Raw genomic sequence first — 21,202 nt, forward strand, 5'->3', positions numbered from 1 at the left:
CGGGCCCCAGGACTGCTGCTCGGGTGAAGTCTCCCGTTTGATGGAGGGATGGTGGCCCAGCCCCTTGCCTGCCGGATTTTCCATGCACCGACCAGGGCTGCTCCTCTTTCATCTTGATGTGGTGACCATGGAGGGGAGGAGTTGAAATTTATGGGGTCCGGGTGTTTGCTGGTGGGAGTGCGCTAAAGGACTTGACATTTCCGCATGTTTGTCCCCTCTCCCCTGTTTCCCGCCTCCCTTCCCCCCCTTCCTACCCTTCCCTTCCCTCCTTTACCTCCCCCTTTCCCCCCTTCCACTCACCCTTTCCCCCTTCCACTCCCCCTTTCCCCCCTTCCCTGCCCCTTTTCCCCCTGGGGCGTGGATGGGGGAGAGGGGGTAAGGAGAGGACAATCTTCCAAAGGGAGAAATTCATTTGTTTGGGGACTGCATGTACTTTAGGGGTATGGGAGGGGGGGTGGTGGATCCCATTCTGTGATGCCTTTTCTGTTGTGACGGGCTCCCTCATGCATGCCTACGTTTTGTGCCTACGGGTAAAACACCCTGAAAGCGCCCAATCTCGTTTGGTCTCAGAGGCTAAGCAGGGTTGGGCCTGGTTTGTACCTGGATGTTTTTTTGTTTGTTTCCCAAGGTGACCATCTTGGCATTTGTCAAGAGTGTTGAGCGTGCATTTGATCTCAGAGGCTAAGCAGGGTTGGGACCTGGTTAGTACCTGGATGGGAGACCGCCTGGGATTTCTCAATGCCATAGGCTTTAGTTTTAAGTTTAGTTTGTGGTGTGCCGAGGGTTTGGCTATGCCAGTAATATTCGGGTCATTCCGAACGTGACACATAAGTGGTTCCAGTGTCAGAATAAAAATTAGGGGAGACAGAGGGCACCCCTGCCTCGTCCCATTAGTGATGGGGAAAGAGTCCGAGCATCACTCGTTCACCCGTACCGCTGCCGACGGCGTGGAGTAAAGCGACATTACCCAGCTCATCATGTTGGGGCCAAGACCTATATGTTCCAGGGTGGCCTGCATAAAGTGCCAGGCCACCCTGTCAAAGGCCTTCTCCGCGTCCGTTGACAACATAAGCAAGGCCTGGTTAGTACCTGGATGGGAGACCACCTGGGAATACCAGTTATTGTAGGCTTCTTTTTATGTTGTTGGCGTTGATTCGTTTTTTTTTTTTGCTTGTTTCCCAAGGTGACCATCTTGGCATTTGTCAAGAGGGTTCAGAGTGCCCAAAGAGATCGCTTACAGCAGCATTACCCTGAAAGAGCCCTATCTCTTCTCTGAGGCTAAGAAGGGTTGGGCCTAGTTAGTACCTGGATGGGAGATGGCATTGGAATACCAGGTGCCGTATTCTTCTTTTTATGTTGTTGACATTGACCTGTTTTTTCTCGCTTGTATCTCAAGGTGACTATCTTGGCATTTGTCAAGAGGGTTGAGAATGCCCAAAGAGATTGCCTATGGGCACATAACCCTGAAAGCGCCCGATCTCCTCTGATCTCAGAAGCTAAACAGGGTTGGGCCTTGCTAGTACCTGGATTGGAGACCACCTGGGAATACATCTTGGCATTTGTCAAGAGGGTTGAGAGTGCCCAAAGAGATCGCTTACAGCAGCATCACCCTGAAAGAGCCCTATCTCTTCTCTTCTCTGAGGCTAAGAAGGGTTGGGCCTAGTTAGTACCTGGATGGGAGATGGCGTTGGAATACCAGGTGCCATATTCTTCTTTTTATGTTGTTGACATTGAACTGTTTTTTTTCGCTTGTATCTCAAGGTGACTATCTTGGCATTTGTCAAGAGGGTTGAGAATGCCCAAAGAGATTGCCTATGGGCACATAACCCTGAAAGCGCCCGATCTCCTCTGATCTCAGAAGCTAAACAGGGTTGGGCCTTGCTAGTACCTGGATTGGAGACCACCTGGGAATACTAGGTGCTGTAGGCTTCTTTTTATGTTGTTGGCCTTGACCTGTTTTTTTTTTCACTTGTTTCCCAAGGTGACCATCTTGGCGTTTGTCAAGAGGGTTGAGAGTCCCCAAAGAGATCACCTACGGCCCCATCACCCTGAAAGCGCCCAATCTCGTCTGATCTCGGATGCTAAACAGTATCAGGCCTGGTTAGTACCTGGATGGGAGACCGCCTGGGAATACCAGGTGCCATAGGCTTCTTTTTTATTTATTTTTTATTTAGTAGTATGCGACATACAATGCAAAGGCAACTTCACAGAATGTGTGATACAAATAGTTACAAACAAACGATCATATTGCATGGATATCAGAGCCAATGGTAAGAAGTCCGAGGAGAATAGCACGTGTACAGCTTTGCGGTCATATCAAGATGAGATTAAAGCTCCATCTCGTTGGGATCCTCTACCACTTAAAATATTATTGATACTAGCCCTGCTACCCTCGAAGAGTTTAGATATCCATAGATAGGGGAAGAGTATTGTGTAGTAGTCAAATGGGGTCGGAACACACCATTTTCTTTTCCCTTTTTTGAGTTAAGAAGGGAAATAGTAGAACTGAAAGGAGAGAGAAGGGGAAAGAGAAGATTGGGGAAGGAAATGGCAGAAAAGGAAAAGACGGGGTAAGGGGGTGTCGTGGGTAGAGTGGATAGGATGGGGTCCCCTCCCAGGGAGCAAGAGACGCCCTCGGCTCACTAGCTCATCAGCTGTCCAACGTTTGGAACAGCGATCTCCAACGATCACCATGAGCTTACTATGTCTCGCGGAGGTATTCTTCCGAAAAGCGAAACTGGGTCCAGTAGAACCATCTGTTCCCATGCTCCTCCGTTTTATCCCTCATTGTGGCAGTCAGGTCTTCCATTCGTTCAATATCATTTACCCTTGCGAACCACTGGGTCACCATTGGAGCAGATTGCTCTTTCCACTGACTTGGGATGCAGGCCCTAGCTGCATTGAGGAGATGTTTAAGTAAGGACTTATGATAACGCTTTCTCGACAAAGGAGTTAGATTGAGAAGAACTGCTGCGGGATCATTGGCTAAGGAAATGTCTGTGAACTTGTGGATGAGTCTCAGGACAGGCTGCCAGAATGTTTGTAATTTAGGGCATTCCCAGAAAATGTGGAGAATGGTGCCAGCCTGTTGCCCACAGCGACAGCAGCGGTCAGATTGACCGGGGAATATTTTGGCCAACACCACCGGTGTACGATACCAGCGTGTGATCAGCTTATATGAGATCTCCTGATATTTATGGCAGAGTGACGACTTATGGGCGAAAAAGAGTATTCTGTCCTTCTGTGGTTTGGAGAATGTAGTTTGTAAGTCCCTTTTCCATTTAGCTAGGAAGGGTGGATCCGTGGAGGATTGTGCGTCTGTCAGGATTTGGTAGGACCTAGAGAGGGAACCACGAATTGGGCCATCATCCAGGCAAATTTCCTCGAAGGGGTGGAATTGTCTAGAGAAGAACGAATGGTTAGGTAGTGATCCGAGGAAATGGATTAGCTGTCTAGCTCTCCAGCTATCCAATGCAACAGGTACTTGCTCTAGCAGTATGGTCCCCATGGGAATCAAGCCCGTGGGTCCAAGAAATAGGGCTGCTCTCAGAAGCCCTTTTTGGGGCTTGCCTGGTAAAGGCCTGGTCAGACAGGCCCGGAGGGAATCTAGGATGTCCAATAATTGGGGTCATAGGAGAAGGGAAGTTAGTCAGGTGGGAAAGGTGAAAAAAACGATCCATCTCGGCGAGCGAGGGGCCAATTAACGGGTGGGTAGTCACACAGGGCTCCAATGGCCTCCCCGCCCAAGGCAGACCAGCCAGTGGAACCCGCGCAATCTCCTGCGATAGCTTGACCCATAGCTTCAGTTCCCCATGCCGGTGTCTTATCACATATGGTCCCCCATCGGATAGTGTCCACTGTGTACTGCTCATGCGCAGTACACAGCAACACAGATTCCGAAAATTGCCGAGCATGAATGGCGCCTGCGCACTGAGTCCAGGTTCTATCCCCACTATCCAAGTGGACACCGAGTAAGAATATAAAAGAGCCGAGCGCAGCGAGGCCGAGCCCGAAGCGTGGCGAGCGAAGCTCGCCTGCGAGGGGCCCTCTAATTTTCACCGTCCGCTTGGATGGTGGGGCCACCACCTCCACTCAAAGCGCAGGCGCCGTTCAGCTTCGGAGATTTTCCGAAGCTTCGTCTGCTCCGTACTGCGCATGCGCAGTACGGCGCGGACACTATATCATGGCCGGACAGTATATGGCAGAACACCGGCACCAGTCAACCACCGGTGTCATGTGCGTCGCTGTGTAATATAGAGCAGGGTCCGGGAAGCCAATACCTCCCCGCAATTTCGGTCGCAATAGCATTGCCCTACCAATACGCATATGTTTTCCGCGCCAGAGGAACTTGATAAAGATTGAGCGAACCGCATGAAAGAAAGTCTGGGGTATTTTGATAGGTAAGGCTTGTAGTAGATACAGAAGTCGTGGCATCGCGTTCATCTTCAACACATTACAGCGTCCAAACCATGACAGAGCTAGTGGGTCCCATCTTTTAATAACTAGACCACGCTTTACTCCACGCCGTTGGCAGTGGTACGGGTGAACGAGTGATGCTCGGACTCTTTCCCCATCACTAATGGGACGAGGCAGGGGTGCCCTCTGTCTCCCCTAATTTTTATTCTGACACTGGAACCACTTATGTGTCACGTTCGGAATGACCAGAATATTACTGGCATAGCCAAACCCTCAGCACACCACAAAATTGCGGCGTACGCTGACGATCTAAATTTTTCCGTCTCCAATCCACATATTTTGCTTCCCAATATACTTGCGTCTCTACAGCGATACGGCAGCCTATCAAACTATAAAATCAATTGCGCCAAGTCGGCTGTATTGAATATATCGGTCCCGGATGGTGAGGCCAAGAGGCTCCGCTCCGCTTTTCCATTCTACTGGGCTGAAAAATCTATACGTTACCTGGGCGTTGACATCGCAGCGGATTTAGCGCAATTGTACCCGCTTAATTTTGTCCCTCTCCTGGATAGACTGAAATCTGTTTTGGGAAACTGGCATGCTTTAACACTGACCTGGTTCGGGCGCAGTAATGCATTCAAAATGACGGCCCTTCCGCGGATCTTATACATGTTCCAGACATTACCGATTCGGTTACCCCCAATTTTTTTCAGACAACTGCAGGTGCTACTCCGGGACTTTATTTGGGCGCGCAAACCGCCCAGAGCCCGTTTGCAATTGCTTGCCAGACCAAAGGACAAGGGGGGTCTGGGTCTCCCAGATCTCAGACAATACTACAGAGTGACTCTGCTAGCGAGAGTCGTTAATTGGCATTGTAATGGCCCACACAAGCAGTGGGTGGAGATGGAGATTGAGGATGGATCCATTCCCCTATTGACCTCCCCGTGGCTCCTGTCCTCCCTACCAAAAGACCTCAGAGGTCACCCCGTAGTGGGAGCTACGTTGGCTGTTGTGCGGAGGTTGTTCCGCTGCACACACATTGCTCCCCTGCCATCACCAATGACTCCGGTTATAGCTAATCCAGACTTCCAACCGGGATTTACCAACAAAAAACTGCGACAGTTCACAGTGGTGGGGAAACAGCGTCTGGGAGAGGTGTGGCCCTCGGGAGGGCTCCCGACCACGCAAACTGTCGCCGAGCTTTCTGACCCTCCGCTTGACTTGTTTAGTGCTTATCAACTTCGTCACTTTCTTCTGGCCATACAAAGGGCCCCCTACACTCCTAGAGACCTGACACCCTTTGAATCCATCTGTCACAAAAGGGAACCTGTGCGACACACCCTCTCCCTCCTGTACAACCTATTGAGTAGTCAGGAGGAGGAGTCGACCCCCACCATTTATCCACAAATGGGAGAGGGACTTAGGCATCACATTTACCCCACAACAGATAGGGAAGAACCTGACCTTAGTACATAAAGCTTCCATCGCAAACCAATATCAAGAATCAGGATACAAGATAGTCTCACGCTGGTATAGAGTCCCATACCTTCTGAATAAAATGGATAGATCAATCCCGGATGTTTGTTGGAGGTGAAATTCAGATACGGGAGCCATGGGACACCTTTTCTGGGCATGCCCGGCCTTGAGGAACTTTTGGGTTCCCAGCAGCGTGCCTTCTACACTTGACCGAACAGCCTGTTCGAAAATACAAAAAAACCCTCACGATGCAACTCCTGAATACAGCCGGGCCTGCATTCCCGCACTGTGGAGGCAGCCTCAGCCCCCATCCAAGGTGCTGTGGTATTCCAAAGTCAATCATATTCTCCGGATGGAAGAATTGACCGCCACCCTTCACAACACTGAAGAGGCATTTAGTGTTACATGGAGGCCCTGGAGGTATTTTACTGGTACTCGAGACTACATTCGGGAGGTGAGCAGTGCCTCTGTCCCAGAAAACGACTGAACATCTAACGTTTACCTACGTAGGCCATGTCTGCCCTGGGTGGCATTCCCCCCTCCCTTTTTGTCTTTATTTTTCTTTTTTTCCCCGCCGCCATCCCCCCACCTCCTCTCTCTCCGTCTTTGCACTCTCTTCTTCCCCCGTCCTCCCTTTTGACTATGCCTTGTCTCCTTACTAGCCTTCGGGACCCAGACGAACCCCAGGGTTCTGGACATGACCGGCTCATATTTTACTCTGGTTCACGTAGGTCATGATAAGCTGGCTCACTGTGGTCCCAGTTGTTCTCCATGATTACATTTGTCCGAACGGAGCTGCACTAGTTATACTGTACTACATGTCGGAGGTGGGGTTTCTCTCTTTTCTGCATGAAACTGTAGGACTCCCCTCTGAGAACCCAGAGTTATTTGGCTGCCTATTTTTTGTTACCATGTAATTGTGACCCTGGGTCATGCTGTATGGTTGACTGTTATATTTATGTTGTTCTACTTAATAAAATAATAATAAAAATAAAAAACAATAAGTCAATGCCAACAACTTAAAACTAAAGCCTATGGCATCGAGAAATCCCAGGTGGTCTCCCATCCAGGTACTAACCAGGTCCCAACTCTGCTTAGCCTCTGAGATCAAATGCACGCTCAACACTCTTGACAAACGTCAAGATGGTCACCTTGGGAAACAAACAAAAAAAACAAGTCAACGCCAACAACATAAAAAGAAGCTTGCGGCATTTGGAAAACCCAGGCGGTCTCCCATCCAGGTACAAACCAGGCCCAACCCTGCTTAGCCTCTGAGACCAAACGAGATTGGGCGCTTTCAGGGTGTTATGCCCATAGGCAATTTCTTTGTGCACTCTCAACCCTCTTGACAAATGCCAAGATGGTCACCTTGGGAAACAAGCTAAAAAAAACAGGTCAAAGCCAACAACATAAAAAGAAGCCTACGGCATCCAGTATTCCCAGGCGATCTCCCAATCAAGACACTAACCAGACCAGATCCTTCTATGGCACCTGGTCTTCCCAGGCAGTCTCCCATCCAGGTACTAACCAGGCCTGACGCTGCTTAGCCTCTGAAATCAGACGAGATCGGGTGCTTTCAGGTTGATGTGGCCCGTAAGCGTTCTCCTCAAGACACGCCCAACCCTCTTGACAAACGCCAAGATTTTCGCCTTGAGAAACAAGCAAAAATAACAGGTCAAAGCCAACAACATAAAAAGAAGCCTATGGGCTTACAGCGGACCTTAAAAGATGGGACCCACTAGCTCTGTCATGGTTCGGACGCTGTAATGTGTTGAAGATGAACGCGATGCCACGACATCTGCATCTACTACAAGCCTTACCTATCAAATTACCCCAGACTTTCTTTCATGCGGTTCGCTCAATCTTTATCAAGTTCCTCTGGCGCGGAAAACATATGCGTATTGGTAGGGCAATGCTTCGGAAAATCTCCGAAGCTGAACGGCGCCTGCGCAGTGAGTGGAGGTGGTAGCCCCACCATCCAAGCGGACATAGGGTTGTGAATATTAGAGGGCCCCTCGCAGGTGAGCTTCGCTCGCCACGCTTTGGGCTCGGCTTCGCTGCGCTCGGCTCTTTTATATTCTTACTCTATGTCCACTTGGATAGTGGGGATAGAACCTGGACTCAGTGCGCAGGCGCCGTTCATGCTCGGCAATTTTCAGAATCTGTGTTGCTGTGTACTGCGCATGCGCAGTACACAGCGGACACTATCCGATGGGGGACCATATGTGATAAGACACCGGCATGGGGAACTGAAGCTATGGGTCAAGTTATCGCCAGGAGATGGCGCGGGTTCCACTGGCTGGTCTGCCTTGGGCGGGAAAGCCACTGGAGCCCTGTGTGACTACTCACCCATTAATTGGCCCCTCGCTCGCCGAGATGGATAGTTTTTTTCACCTTTCCCACCTGACTAACTTCCCTTCTCCTATGACCGCAATTATTGGACATCCTAGATTCCCTCCGGGCCTGTCTGACCAGGCCTTTACCAGGCAAGCCCCGAAAGGGCTTCTGAGAGCAGCCCTATTTCTTGGACCCACGGGCTTGATTCCCATGGGGACCATACTGCTAGAGCAAGTACCTGTTGCATTGGATAGCTGGAGAGCTAGACAGCTAATCCATTTCCTCGGATCACTACCTAACCATTCGTTCTTCTCTAGACAATTCCACCCCTTTGAGGAACTTTGCCTGGATGATGGCCCAATTCGTGGTTCCCTCTCTAGGTCCTACCAAATCCTGACAGACGCACAATCTTCCACGGATCCACCCTTCCTAGCTAAATGGAAAAGGGACTTACAAACTACATTCTCCAAACCACAGAAGGACAGAATACTCTTTTTCGCCCATAAGTCGTCACTCTGCAGTAAATATCAGGAGTTCTCATATAAGCTGATCACACGCTGGTATCATACACCGGTGGTGTTGGCCAAAATATTCCCCGGTCAATCTGACCGCTGCTGTCGCTGTGGGCAACAGGCTGGCACCATTCTCCACATTTTCTGGGAATGCCGTAAATTACAAACATTCTGGCAGCCTGTCCTGAGACTCATCCACAAGTTCACAGACATTTCCTTAGCCAATGATCCTGCAGCAGTTCTTCTCAATCTAACTCCTATGTCGAGAAAGCGTTATCATAAGTCCTTACTTAAACATCTCCTCAATGCAGCTAGGGCCTGCATCCCAAGTCAGTGGAAAGAGCAATCTGCTCCAATGGTGACCCAGTGGTTCGCAAGGGTAAATGATATTGAACGAATGGAAGACCTGACTGCCACAATGAGGGATAAAACGGAGGAGCATGGGAGCAGATGGTTCTACTGGACCCAGTTTCGCTTTTCGGAAGAATACCTCCGCGAGACACAGTAAGCTCATGGTGATCGTTGGAGATCGCTGTTCCAAACGTTGGACAGCTGATGAGCTGGTGAGCCGAGGGCGTCTCTTACTCCCTGGGAGGGGACCCCACCCTATCCACTCTACCCACGACACCCCTTCTTTTCCTTTTCTGCCATTTCCTTCCCCAATCTTCTCTTTCCCCTTCTCCCTCCTTTCAGTTCTACTATTTCCCTTCTTAACTCAAAAAAGGGAAAAGAAAATGGTATGTTCCGACCCCATTTGACTACTACACAATACTCTTCCCCTATCTATGGATATCTAAACTCTTCGAGGGTAGCAGGGCTAGTATCAATAATATTTTAAGTGGTAGAGGATCCCAACGAGATGGAGCTTTAATCTCATCTTGATATGACCGCAAAGCTGTACACGTGCTATTCTGCTCGGACTTCTTACCATTGGCTCTGATATCCATGCAATATGATCGTTTGTTTGTAACTATTTTTATAACACATTCTGTGAAGTTGCCTTTGCATTGTATGTCGCATACTACTAAATAAAAATAAAAAATAAAAAAAGAAGGTACTAACCAGGCCCGACACTGTTTAGCATCCGAGATCAGACGAGATTGGGTGCTTTCAGGGTGATGGGGCCGTAGGTGATCTCTTCGGGCACTCTCAACCCTCTTGACAAACGCCAAGATGGTCACCTTGGGAAACAAGTGAAAAAAAAAACAGGTCAAGGCCAACAACATAAAAAGAAGCCTACAGCACCTAGTATTCCCAGGTGGTCTCCAATCCAGGTACTAGCAAGGCCCAACCCTGTTTAGCTTCTGAGATCAGAGGAGATCGGGTGCTTTCAGGGTTATGTGCCCATAGGCAATCTCTTTGGGCATTCTCAACCCTCTTGACAAATGCCAAGATAGTCACATTGAGATACAAGCGAAAAAAAACAGGTCAATGTCAACAACTTAAAAAGAAGAATACGGCACCTGGTATTCCAACGCCATCTCCCATACAAGTACTAACTAGGCCCAACCCTTCTTAGCCTCAGAGAAGAGAAGAGATAGGGCTCTTTCAGGGTGATGCTGCTGTAAGCGATCTCTTTGGGCACTCTCAACCCTCTTGACAAACGCCAAGATGGTCGCCTTGAGAAACAAGCGAAAAAAACAGTTCAAATCCAACAACATAAAAAGAAGCCTATGGCACCTGGTATTTCCAGGCGGTCTCCCATCCAGGTACTAACCAGGCCCGACACTGTTTAGCCTCTGAGATCAGATGAGATTGGGCACTTTCAGGGTGATGGGGCCATAGGTGATCTCTTTGGGCACTCTCAACCCTCTTGTTAAATGCTAAGATGGTCACCTTGGGAAACAAGCGAAAATAAACAGGTAAACGCCAACAACATAAAAAGAAGCCTACGGCACCTGGTATTCACAGATGGTCTCCCATACAGGTATTAACCAGGCCGTACACTGCTAGGCCTCCGAGATCAGATGAGATTGTGCGCTTTCAGGGTGATGTGGCCATAGGTGTTCTATTTAGACACTCTTAACCCTCTGCACAGTACACACCTGAAGCTACCCTTTATTACTGGTGTTCAATTTCTGCAATACATGCATCTGCAGTGCCGAAGTTAGAGTGGGTGTTGTGTGCCTCCTGCACAGTATACACCTTTATTGCTGGTGTTCTGTTTCTGTAATACAGGAACCTAGCACTGTTACAGTGCTAGGGTGTACAGAGAAGCTGGTATATATCTACAGCATACAGAAGAAAGGCTAGTGAATACAGAATACAGACTCGTGTATGCAGATAGACTTGAGTATACAGAGATGCTAGAGTAAACAGTGAGGCTGGGGTACACAGAGAGGCTAGCTTAAAGAGAAGCTAATATATACAAAGATGTTAGTTGATATAGAGAGGTTAGTGTATAGAGAGAGTTAAGTGTATACAGTTAGGACAGTGCATATAGAGAGACTAGTGTACACAGAAGACAGGCTTGGGTATACATCCAAGCTGACAGTGTATACAGAAGACTGGGTAGTGTATACAGAGATTCTAGTGGGTACAGAAGACAGGCTGGTGTATTCTAGCTAGTTTTTACAGTCTAGCATATACAGAAGACAGGCTGTGGTATACAGAGGGTTTAGTGTATTACAGAGATGCAAGGGTGTACAGAGAAGCTAGTATATATAGAAGACTACAGCATACAGAAGAAAGGCTCGTGAACACAGAATAAAGGCTGGCTTCTACGGAGAGGCTAGTGTATGCAGAACACTATCTAGGGTATATAGAGAGGCTAGATTATACAGAGAGGCTAGTGCATAGAGTGAAGCTATTGTATATAGAAGCCTGGTTAGTGTATACAGAGAAGCTAGTGTGTACAGAAGAAAGGCTAGACAAGCTATAAAGAGAGACAAGTTTTTACAGAAGACAGTTTGGGGTATACAGAGATGCTAGTTTATACAGAGAGACTAATGTATACAGAAGACAGGCTAGGGCATACAGAAGACAGAAGACGGGCTAGTGTATTCAGAACATAGGCTAATGTATATCGAAGACAGGCTATTGTATGCAGAAGATCGGCTAGTGTAAACATGCTGGTGTATATAGAGAGGCTAGTGAATTTAGAGGGTAGGCTAAGTGATAACAGAAGACAATCTGGGCTATACAGAGACATTTCATCATTTCATCTAGCTCACATCTCTAATGGAGTTTGTCTCATTGCCATGTTATGCCTTTTCATTTTTATGCTAAATATAGATCACTACAGGATTTTAATCATCCACATCAAGCATGCAATAAAACTATCATACATATAAATAAACCATGTACTCTTTTGCTCTATTTTGCATATTTGTAATTCTCCACATCAACTCTCACATTCTTATTAGAAATAGAGAGTACTATCTCAAAATCCGGTTACATCTATTCACTTCGATGAGTTCTACCGCTAATTGTACGGTAATGCAAAATGTTCACAAAACCATCCATTTGCTACCAGACATGCTGCACATACTAAGAGTAATGTAACTATCGCTCGCTAGAGATATAAACAGTTTTATTGCTTTTCTGACATTAACCGAGTATCTCTGACATTAACTGAGTATCTCTCTGCACTATGATCTTAATAATAATAATAATAATAATAGGATTGTGTAATGCAAAGATCAACTAGCTTTCTCATTGGTACCGGCATATCCTTTAAATTTAGACTAACGCAACTATTTCTCGGCTATTTTCAAGCTAAGCTTTCAATCTCTTACCTTTGAACAGCGATACTCCCTCCCTACAATATTAAGCCATTTAAATGTCCTATTGGTCGCCTATATTATACAACTCTCTGAAAAGCCTATATGTAGAGAATAAAACTAGTCTTACATCTTAATGAAACAGTTTTATGGCTCAACCAGTATCAGCTGTCATGACAAATAAACGTTTCCACTGTTTGACTCTATTTTCTGTATTACTTCTTTTTCTCCACCTTAACTGTCACAGTTAAAACACAGTGACAAAACATTTCTTTTTACCGCAGCAAAATGTGAGAAAAGCAGTGTAAGCCGTCTTTCTGCCATATGCTTCAGAAAATTAATGTACCGCTTTTAAATCCATATCAATTCCACATAACCGTGAACCGTCTTACAATTTTAATATTTACTGATAGCAAATACTGATATTAAATTATGACTATACCAGTGGAAAATTTAACTGATAAATTTACGATTTACTCAACGATTTAAACTTAGATTTTTTTCATTCTAAGTCGATTTAATCTTAAATAATTTATACTATATTCTACTGTACTCTTAAATTATGTACTGTTGTTCTGTATTTTAGCCGTTCTCATATTTCGTTTTATATTGCAACCATCGAATCTCATTGCTATTCCGACATTCTGCCTTAATGAGGATATTACTTTACTCTCGACCTATATATACTGCCTCAATATTTTCCTAATTTGTTTTGCTATACTTATTATTATTATATTATAGAGATTACTAACTCTAAATCATTGTAAACCTAACCATAGTTATAATGTCTACAGCTAATATTACGTTAAAGCAAAATTCACACAAAACCATCGTTTTAAAACCTTTTCACATTAAGAGTAATGCAACCCATCTCTCGCTACCTGTATGCAATAGGATTCTCTTTCCAGTGGAAACGGAAAACAGTCAGTGTAAACCGTCTTCGTGCGCAACTAAATTAATGGAACGATTTACACTTTGGAATTTGCAAGCTACTTCAATTTACTCTTAAATAATGTACCTTTGCATTTATCCCTTGACTTTGCAACTATCCCTTGATCCCTTTTGTGTAGTCACTATATCTCGACCTATACATACTGCTTCAATATTTTTCTAATTTGTTTTGCTATACTTATTATTATTATTTTATAGAGATTACTATCTCTAAATCATTGTAACAAGTTATAATGTCTACAGCTAATTTTACGTTAAAGCAAAAGTCACACAAAACCATCTTTTTAAAACCTTTTACACACTGCACATTAAGATTAATGCAACCATCTCTCGCTACCTCTATGCAATAGGATTCTCTTTCTGACTCTATTTTGTGTATTACTTCTTCTCCACATTAACTGTCACACTGATAACCATTTGTAACACATAACACTTGCAACACATTTTTTAACAGCGGCAAAATGTGAGAAAAGCAGTGGGACGGTTTACTTGATTGAGAAGTGGTTGCAGTAGCAAAGCATAGCAATACATTAATAACACATAATGCAACTATTTTACATTCATTTTACATTCACATCATGCTTACATCCTAATGTAAGCTGTCTATCATTATTAATGTTCATGGTTACTGATACATTATGCCGATGACCAGTGGAAACGGAAAACAGTCAGTGTAAGCCGTCTTCGTGCGTAACATAATTAATGGAACGATTTACACGTTGGAATTTTCAAGCTACGTCAATTTACTCTATTGAACAATGTAAAGGTAAGCTAGATATTTTGTGTATTTCCACTTAAACTCGACCAATATATACTGTATCAATATTATCCTTTCTAATTTTGCTAAATTAGATTATAGATTTTGCTATGTCTGAATCCAAGTTAACTTTATTACGTATACTGCTAATTTTAGGATAATACAAAACCATCTTATTGCTTCTTTACACGGTGCACATATTAAGAGTAATATAATGCTACCGATGTGAACAGTTTAATTGCTCGTCTCACATTTAGCTGGTATCTCTCTGCTATAGGAAACTGAATTTGTACCACAACGATCAGTCCACTCAGTGCTACCGGGATAACTTTTACATTTAGAGTAATGAAATGATTTCTCAGTCATTTTGGAGCTACTGCAACTAAAGCTTCCGATCTCATTTCGACTGCAATACTTAATCTCTGCTATTGCAGAATATTTAGCTGCTTAGCTCACACTTTGCTGTACGTAGCCGTGGGGATTGGCATTTCATCTCTAATTCATATTCACATTTCTAATGCAGTTTGTCTTTTTGCCATGTCATCCTCTGTTAGTTATTATGCTTTCTCATCCTTGTGCTATATTGGGGGTATATTCACTACATGATTAAAGACACGTAATGAACCTGATTGTTAAAAATCTACACACGTCGTTTCTGTTATTTCGTGTATTTCCACTTAAACCTGTAAACCTGTATATACTGTCTCAATATTAATTTTAGAGTTATTTTGCTATATTTATTATTAGTATAAACAGATTACTATCTCTAAATCCTGGTAAACCAGCTCACACTAAACCATCTAATTTCTACCTTACACGCAGCACATATTAACATTTAGCCGGTATCTCTCTGTAATAGTAAACGAAATGTGTAGATCACTCATCTAATATCGTCTTTTCAGTGCTACCGGAACAACTTTTAAATTTAGAGTAATGCAACGATTTCTCAGTTTTATGAAGCTACTGCAACTAACGCTTTGGATCTCTTTCCTGATAAATTACGCTCTGCAATATTAAGCCATGTAAATTGTCCTATTGGTCTGCTAACGATGCTATGTATAATAATACAAATCTTTCAAAAGCAATATCGTCTCACTGCAATACTTACACTCTGCATAATATATATGAATAATACGAATAATGATAATAATGCTAATAATAAGTAGAGAATAAAACTATCTTACATCAAAATAAACCATGTACTGCCAAACCAATAACGGCCAATTACTTAACGTCTATCAGTCAATGACTTAACAAAATAAACTTAGCACTCTTTTGCTCTATTTTGTATAGTTGTAGTTCTCCACATTAACTGTCACATTGATATCACCACTGACAACACACCACTTTTTAACAGCACCAAAATATGAAAAAAGCACTTTACATGTTTCAGAAGTAGTTGCATTAGCAAAAAATAAAGTCCTGTCTTCTTTACACGCTAGCTTTTCTGTATACATTAATCTCTCTGTGTACACCAGCCACTCAATATAGACTAGCCTCTCTGTCTTCTGTATACACGTGCCCGTAATCTATATACACTAGCCTGCCTTCTTTTTACAATAGTCTCGGTGTCCCAGCCTCTCTGCATACACTAGCCTCACTGAATTCCCCAGACTGTCTTCTGTATACACAAGCCTATCTGTAAAAAGAAATAGCCGTTCTTCTGCATACTCTAGCCTCTCTGTGTAACACAGTCTCTCTCTGGATTCCCTAGCCTCCATTACTGCATACCCAGAACCTTCCTCTGTATAAAATAGCCTATCTGTATACACTAGCCTGTCTTTTGTAAAATTAGCTTCTCTGTAGCCGGTCTTCTGTATACACGAGCCTCACTGTCTACTCTTGGTTGTCTTTTGTATACACTAGCATCTCTTTATACATTTTCTCTCTGTATACCCAAGCCTCTCTGTATACACTAGTCCACCGGTATACACTAGCAAGTCTGCATACACTAGCCTCTCTTAGTAACCCAACTTCTCTCTCTGTATACCTTAGCCTCCATCTCTGCATACCCAGCACGTTCTTCTCTATAATCTAGCCTATATACAAGCAAATATACACTAGCCGGTCTTCTGTAGACATTAGCCTCCCTGTATAAACAAGCTGGTCTACTGTATACACTAGTCCGTCTGTATACACTAGCAAGCCTGCATACACTAGCCTCTCTGTGTAACCCAGCCTCCATCTCTGCATACCCAGGACGTTTTTCTCTATAATCTAGCCTATTTGTATACACTAGCCTGTCTTTTGTAGACGTTAGCCTCTCTGTATAAACTAGCCGGTCCTCTGTATACACTAGTCCATCTGTATACACTAGCAAGTATGCGTACTCTAGCCTCTCTCTCTGTATACCTTAGCCTCCATCTCTGCATACCCTGGACGTTCTTCTGTATAATCTAGCCTATCTCTATAATCTAGCCTATCTGTATACACTAGCCTGTCTTTTGTACACATTTGCCTCTCTGTATAAACTAACCGGTCTTCTGTATACACTAGTCCGCCTGTATACACTAGCAAGTATGCATACTCTAGCCTCTCTCTTTGTATACCCTAGCCTCTATCTCTGCATACCCAGGACGTTCTTCTGTATAATCTAGCCTATCTGTATACACTAGTGACCATCTTGGCATGTGTCAAGAGAGTGCACAAAGAAATTGCCTACGAGCACCACACACTGAAAGTGCCCAATCTCGTTTGGTCTCAGAGGCTAAGCAAGGTTGGGTCTGGTTTGTACCTGGATGGGAGACCGCCTGGGTTTTCCAGATGCCGCAGGCTTATTTTTATGTTGTTGGTGTTGACCTGTTTTTTTCGTTTGTTTCCCAAAGTGATCATCGTGGCATTTGTCAAGAGGGTTGAGAGTGCCTAAAGAGATCGCATCACCCTGAAAGCACGCTATCTCTTCTGATCTCAGAGGCTAAGAAGGGTTGGGCCTAGTTAGTACTTGAATGGGAGACGGCCTTGGAATACCAGGTGCCGTATTCTTCTTTTTAGGTTGTTGGCGTTGACCTGTTTTTCCCAGGGTGACTATCGAGCATTTTTCAAGAGGGATGAGAGTGCCCAAAGAAATTGCCTATGTGCACATCACCCTGAAAGCACCCAATCTCCGCTGATCTCAGAGGCTAGAAAGGGTCACGCCTTGTTAATACCTGGATGTGAGACCGCCTGGAAATACTAGGTGCGGTAGGCTTCTTTTTATGTTGTTGGCGTTGACTTGTTTTTTTTTGTTTGTTTCCCAAGGTAACCATCTTGGCGTTTGTCAAGAGGGTTGAGCGTGCCTGAAATAATCTACTATAGCTGCATCACCCTGAAAGAGCCAAATCTCATTTGATCTCAGAGGCTAAGCAGGGTTGGGACCTGGTTAGTACCTGGATGGGAGACCGCCTGGGATTTCTCGATGCCATAGGCTTTTTTTTTAAGTTGTTGGCATTGACTTATTTTTTTTTTTTGTTTTATTATTTTATTAAGTATAAGTAGAACAACATAAATATAACAGTCAACCATACAGCATGACCCAGGGTCACAATTACATGGTAACAAAAACTAGGCAGCCAAATAACTCTGGGTTTTCAGAAGGGAGTCCTACAGTTTCATGCAGAAAAGAGAGAAACCCCACCTCAGACATGTAGTACAGTATAACTAATGCAGCTCCGTTTGGACAAATGTAATCATGGAGAACAACTGGGACCACAGCGAGCCAGCTTATCATGACCTACGTGAACCAGAATAAAATATGAGCCGGTCGTGTCCAGAACCCTGGGGTTCTTCTGGGTCCCAAAGGCTAGTAAGGAGACAAGGCATAGTCAAAAGGAAGGACGGGGGAAGAAGAGAGTGCAAAGACAGAGAGAGAGGAGGGGGGGGATGGCGGCGGGGAAAAATAGAAAAATAAAGACAAAAAGGGAGGGGGGGAATGCCACCCAGGGCAGACATGGCCTACGTAGGTAAACGTTAGATGTTCAGTCTTTTTCTGGGACAGGGGCGCTGCTCACCTCCCGAATGTCAAGTCTCAAGTACCAGTAAAATACCTCCAGGGCCTCCATGTAACACTAAATGCCTCTTCAGTGTTGTGAAGGGTGGCGGTCAATTCTTCCATCCGGAGAATATGATTGACTTTGGAATACCACAGCACCTTGGATGGGGGCTGAGGCTGCCTCCACAGTGTGGGAATGCAGGCCCGGGCGGAGTTCAGGAGATGCATCGTGAGGGTTTTTTTGTATTTTCGAACAGGCTGTTCGGTCAAGTGTAGAAGGCACGCTGCTGGGTTGTGTGCGATATCTATATTTCTGTGAGTTTTTATTGTCCCGGTCACCTCCACCCAAAAGTTCCTCAAGGCCGGGCATGCCCAGAAAATGTGTCCCATGGTCCCCGTATCTGAATTGCACCTCCAACAAATATCCGGGATCGATCTATTCATTTTATTCAGAAGGTATGGGACTCTATACCAGCGTGAGACTATCTTGTATCCTGATTCTTGATATTGGTTTGCGATGGAAGCTTTATGTACTAATGTCAGGATCTTCCCTATCTGTTGTGGGGTAAATGTGATGCCAAAGTCCCTCTCCCATTTGTGGATAAAGGTTGTACAGGAGGGAGAGGGTGTGTCGCACAGGTTCCTTTTTGTGACAGATGGATTCATAGGGCGTCAGGTCTCTAGGAGAGTAGGGGGCCCTTTGTATGGCCAGAAGAAAGTGATGAAGTTGATAAGCACTAAACAAGTCAAGCGGAGGGTCAGAAAGCTCGGCGACAGTTTGCGTGGTCGGGAGCCCTCCCGAGGGCCACACCTCTCCCAGACGCTGTTTCCCCACCACTGTCAACTGTCGCAGTTTCTTGTTGGTAAATCCCGGTGGGAAGTCTGGATTACCTATAACCGGAGTCATTGGTGACGGCAGGGGAGCAATGTGTGTGCAGCGGAACAACCTCCGCACAACAGCCAACGTAGCTCCCACTATGGGGTGATCTCTGAGGTCTTTTGGTAGGGAGGACAGGAGCCACGGGGAGGTCAATAGGGGAATGGATCCATCCTCAATCTCCATCTCCACCCACTGCTTGTGTGGTCCATTACAATGCCAATCAATGACTCTCGCTAGCAGAGTCGCTCTGTAGTATTGTCTCAGATCTGGGAGACCCAGACCCCCCTTGTCCTTTGGTCTGGCAAGCAAATGCAAACGGGCTCTGGGCGGTTTGTGCGCCTAAATAAAGTCCCGGAGCAGCACCTGCAGTTGTCTGAAAAAAATTGGGGGTAACCGGATCGGTAATGTCTGGAACAAGTATAAGATCCGCGGGAGGGCCGTCATTTTGAATGCATTACAGCGCCCGAACCAGGTCAGTGTTAAAGCATGCCAGTTTCCCAAATCAGATTTCAGTCTATTCAGGAGAGGGACAAAATTAAGCGGGTACAATTGCGCCAAATCCGCTGCGATGTCAACGCCCAGGTAACGTATAGATTTTTCAGCTCAGTAGAATGGAAAAGCGGAGCGTAGCCTCTTGGCCTCACCATCCGGGACCGATATATTCAATACAGCCGACGGTGCAATTGATTTTACAGTTTGATAGGCTGCCGTATCGCCGGAGAGCCGCGAGTATATTGGGAAGCGAATTGTGTGGTTGGAGACGAAAAAAATTAGATCGTCAGCGTACGCCGCAATTTTGTGGTGTGCCGAGGGTTTGGATATGCCAGTAATATTCGGGTCATTCCGAACGTGACACATAAGTGGTTCCAGTGTCAGAATAAAAATTAGGGGAGACAGAGGGCACCCCTGCCTCGTCCCATTAGTGATGGGGAAAGAGTCCGAGCACTCTGAAAGCACCCAATCTCGTCTGATCTTGGAGGCTAAGAAGAGTCAGGCCTGGGTTAGTACCTGGATGGGAGACCACCTGGGAATACCAGTTATTGTAGGCTTCTTTTATTGTTGTTGGCGTTGATTCATTTTTTTTTTTTCGCTTGTTTTCCAAGGTGACCATCTTGGCATTTGTCAAGAGGGTTGAGAGTGCCCAAAGAGTTCGCTTACAGCAACATCACCCTGAAAGAGCCCTATCTCTTCTCATCTCTGAGGCTAAGAAGGGTTGGGCCTAGTTAGTCCCTGGATGGGAGATGGCTTTGGAATACCAGGTGCCGTAGTCTTCTTTTTATGTTGTTGACATTGACCTGTTTTTTTTTCGCTTGTTTCCCAAGGTGACTATCTTGGCATTTGTCAAGAGGGTTGAGAGTGCCCAAAGAGATTGCCTATGGGCACATAAGCCTGAAAGCGCCCGATCTCCTCTGATCTCAGAGGCTAAACAGGGTCGGGCCTTACTAGTACCTGGATTGGAGACCACCTGGGAATACTAGGTGCTGAAGGCTTCTTTTTATGTTGTTGGCGTTGACTTGTTTTTTTTTTTGTTTGTTTACCAAGGTGACCATCTTGGTGTTTGTCAAGAGGGTTGAGAGTGCCTGAAGAGCTCGCCTATGGCCACATAACCCTGAAAGCACCAGATCTCGTCTGATCTCAGAGACTAAACAGGGTCGGGCCTTGTTAATACCTGGATGGGAGACCACCTGGGAATACTAGGTGCTGTAGACTTCTTCTCATGTTGTTGGCGTTGACTTGATTTTTTTGTTTGTTTCCCAAGGTGACCATATTGGCGTTAGTCAAGGTTGAGAGTGCCTGAAGAAATCTCCTACGGCCACACCACCCTGAAATAGCCCAATCTCATCTGATCTCAGAGGCTAAGCAGCGTTGGGACCAGTTTAGTACCTGGATGGGAGACCGCCTGGGATTTCCAGATGCCGTAGGCTTCTTTTTATGTTGTTGCCGTTGACCTATTTTTTTCCGCTTGTTTCCAAGGTGACCATCTTGGTGTTTGTCAAGAGAGTTGAGAGTGCCTGAAGATATTGGCAACGGCCACATCACCCTGAATCTGTTCCATCTCATCTGATCTTGGAGGCTAAGCAGGGTTGGGCCTAGTTAATGCCTGGATGGGAGACCGCCTGGGAATACCAGGTGTTGTAGGCTTCTTTTTTTTTTCAAATACAATTTTTTCTCCAAATAGGGGAA

At 45.4% G+C, this 21,202-nt stretch overlaps 5 pseudogenes; 3 read left to right on the forward strand and 2 right to left on the reverse strand.

Annotated features, from left to right (window-relative positions):
* The first annotated feature begins 1,810 nt into the window (after window positions 1-1,810).
* Window positions 1,811-1,929, forward strand: LOC143936347 (5S ribosomal RNA; annotated as a pseudogene).
* Window positions 1,930-2,030: 101 nt separating this feature from the next.
* LOC143936600 (5S ribosomal RNA) lies at window positions 2,031-2,149 on the forward strand (annotated as a pseudogene).
* A 7,825-nt stretch (window positions 2,150-9,974) lies between these two features.
* Window positions 9,975-10,093, reverse strand: LOC143937730 (5S ribosomal RNA; annotated as a pseudogene).
* Window positions 10,094-10,409: 316 nt separating this feature from the next.
* LOC143936415 (5S ribosomal RNA) lies at window positions 10,410-10,528 on the reverse strand (annotated as a pseudogene).
* Window positions 10,529-20,609: 10,081 nt separating this feature from the next.
* On the forward strand, window positions 20,610-20,728 carry LOC143936462 (5S ribosomal RNA; annotated as a pseudogene).
* Window positions 20,729-21,202: the final 474 nt, after the last annotated feature.

This window comes from Lithobates pipiens, unplaced genomic scaffold (assembly GCF_037356315.1).
Source record: "Lithobates pipiens isolate NorthernLeopardFrog02 unplaced genomic scaffold, aLitPip1_a1.2 Scaffold_28, whole genome shotgun sequence".
Taxonomy (NCBI): domain Eukaryota; kingdom Metazoa; phylum Chordata; class Amphibia; order Anura; family Ranidae; genus Lithobates; species Lithobates pipiens.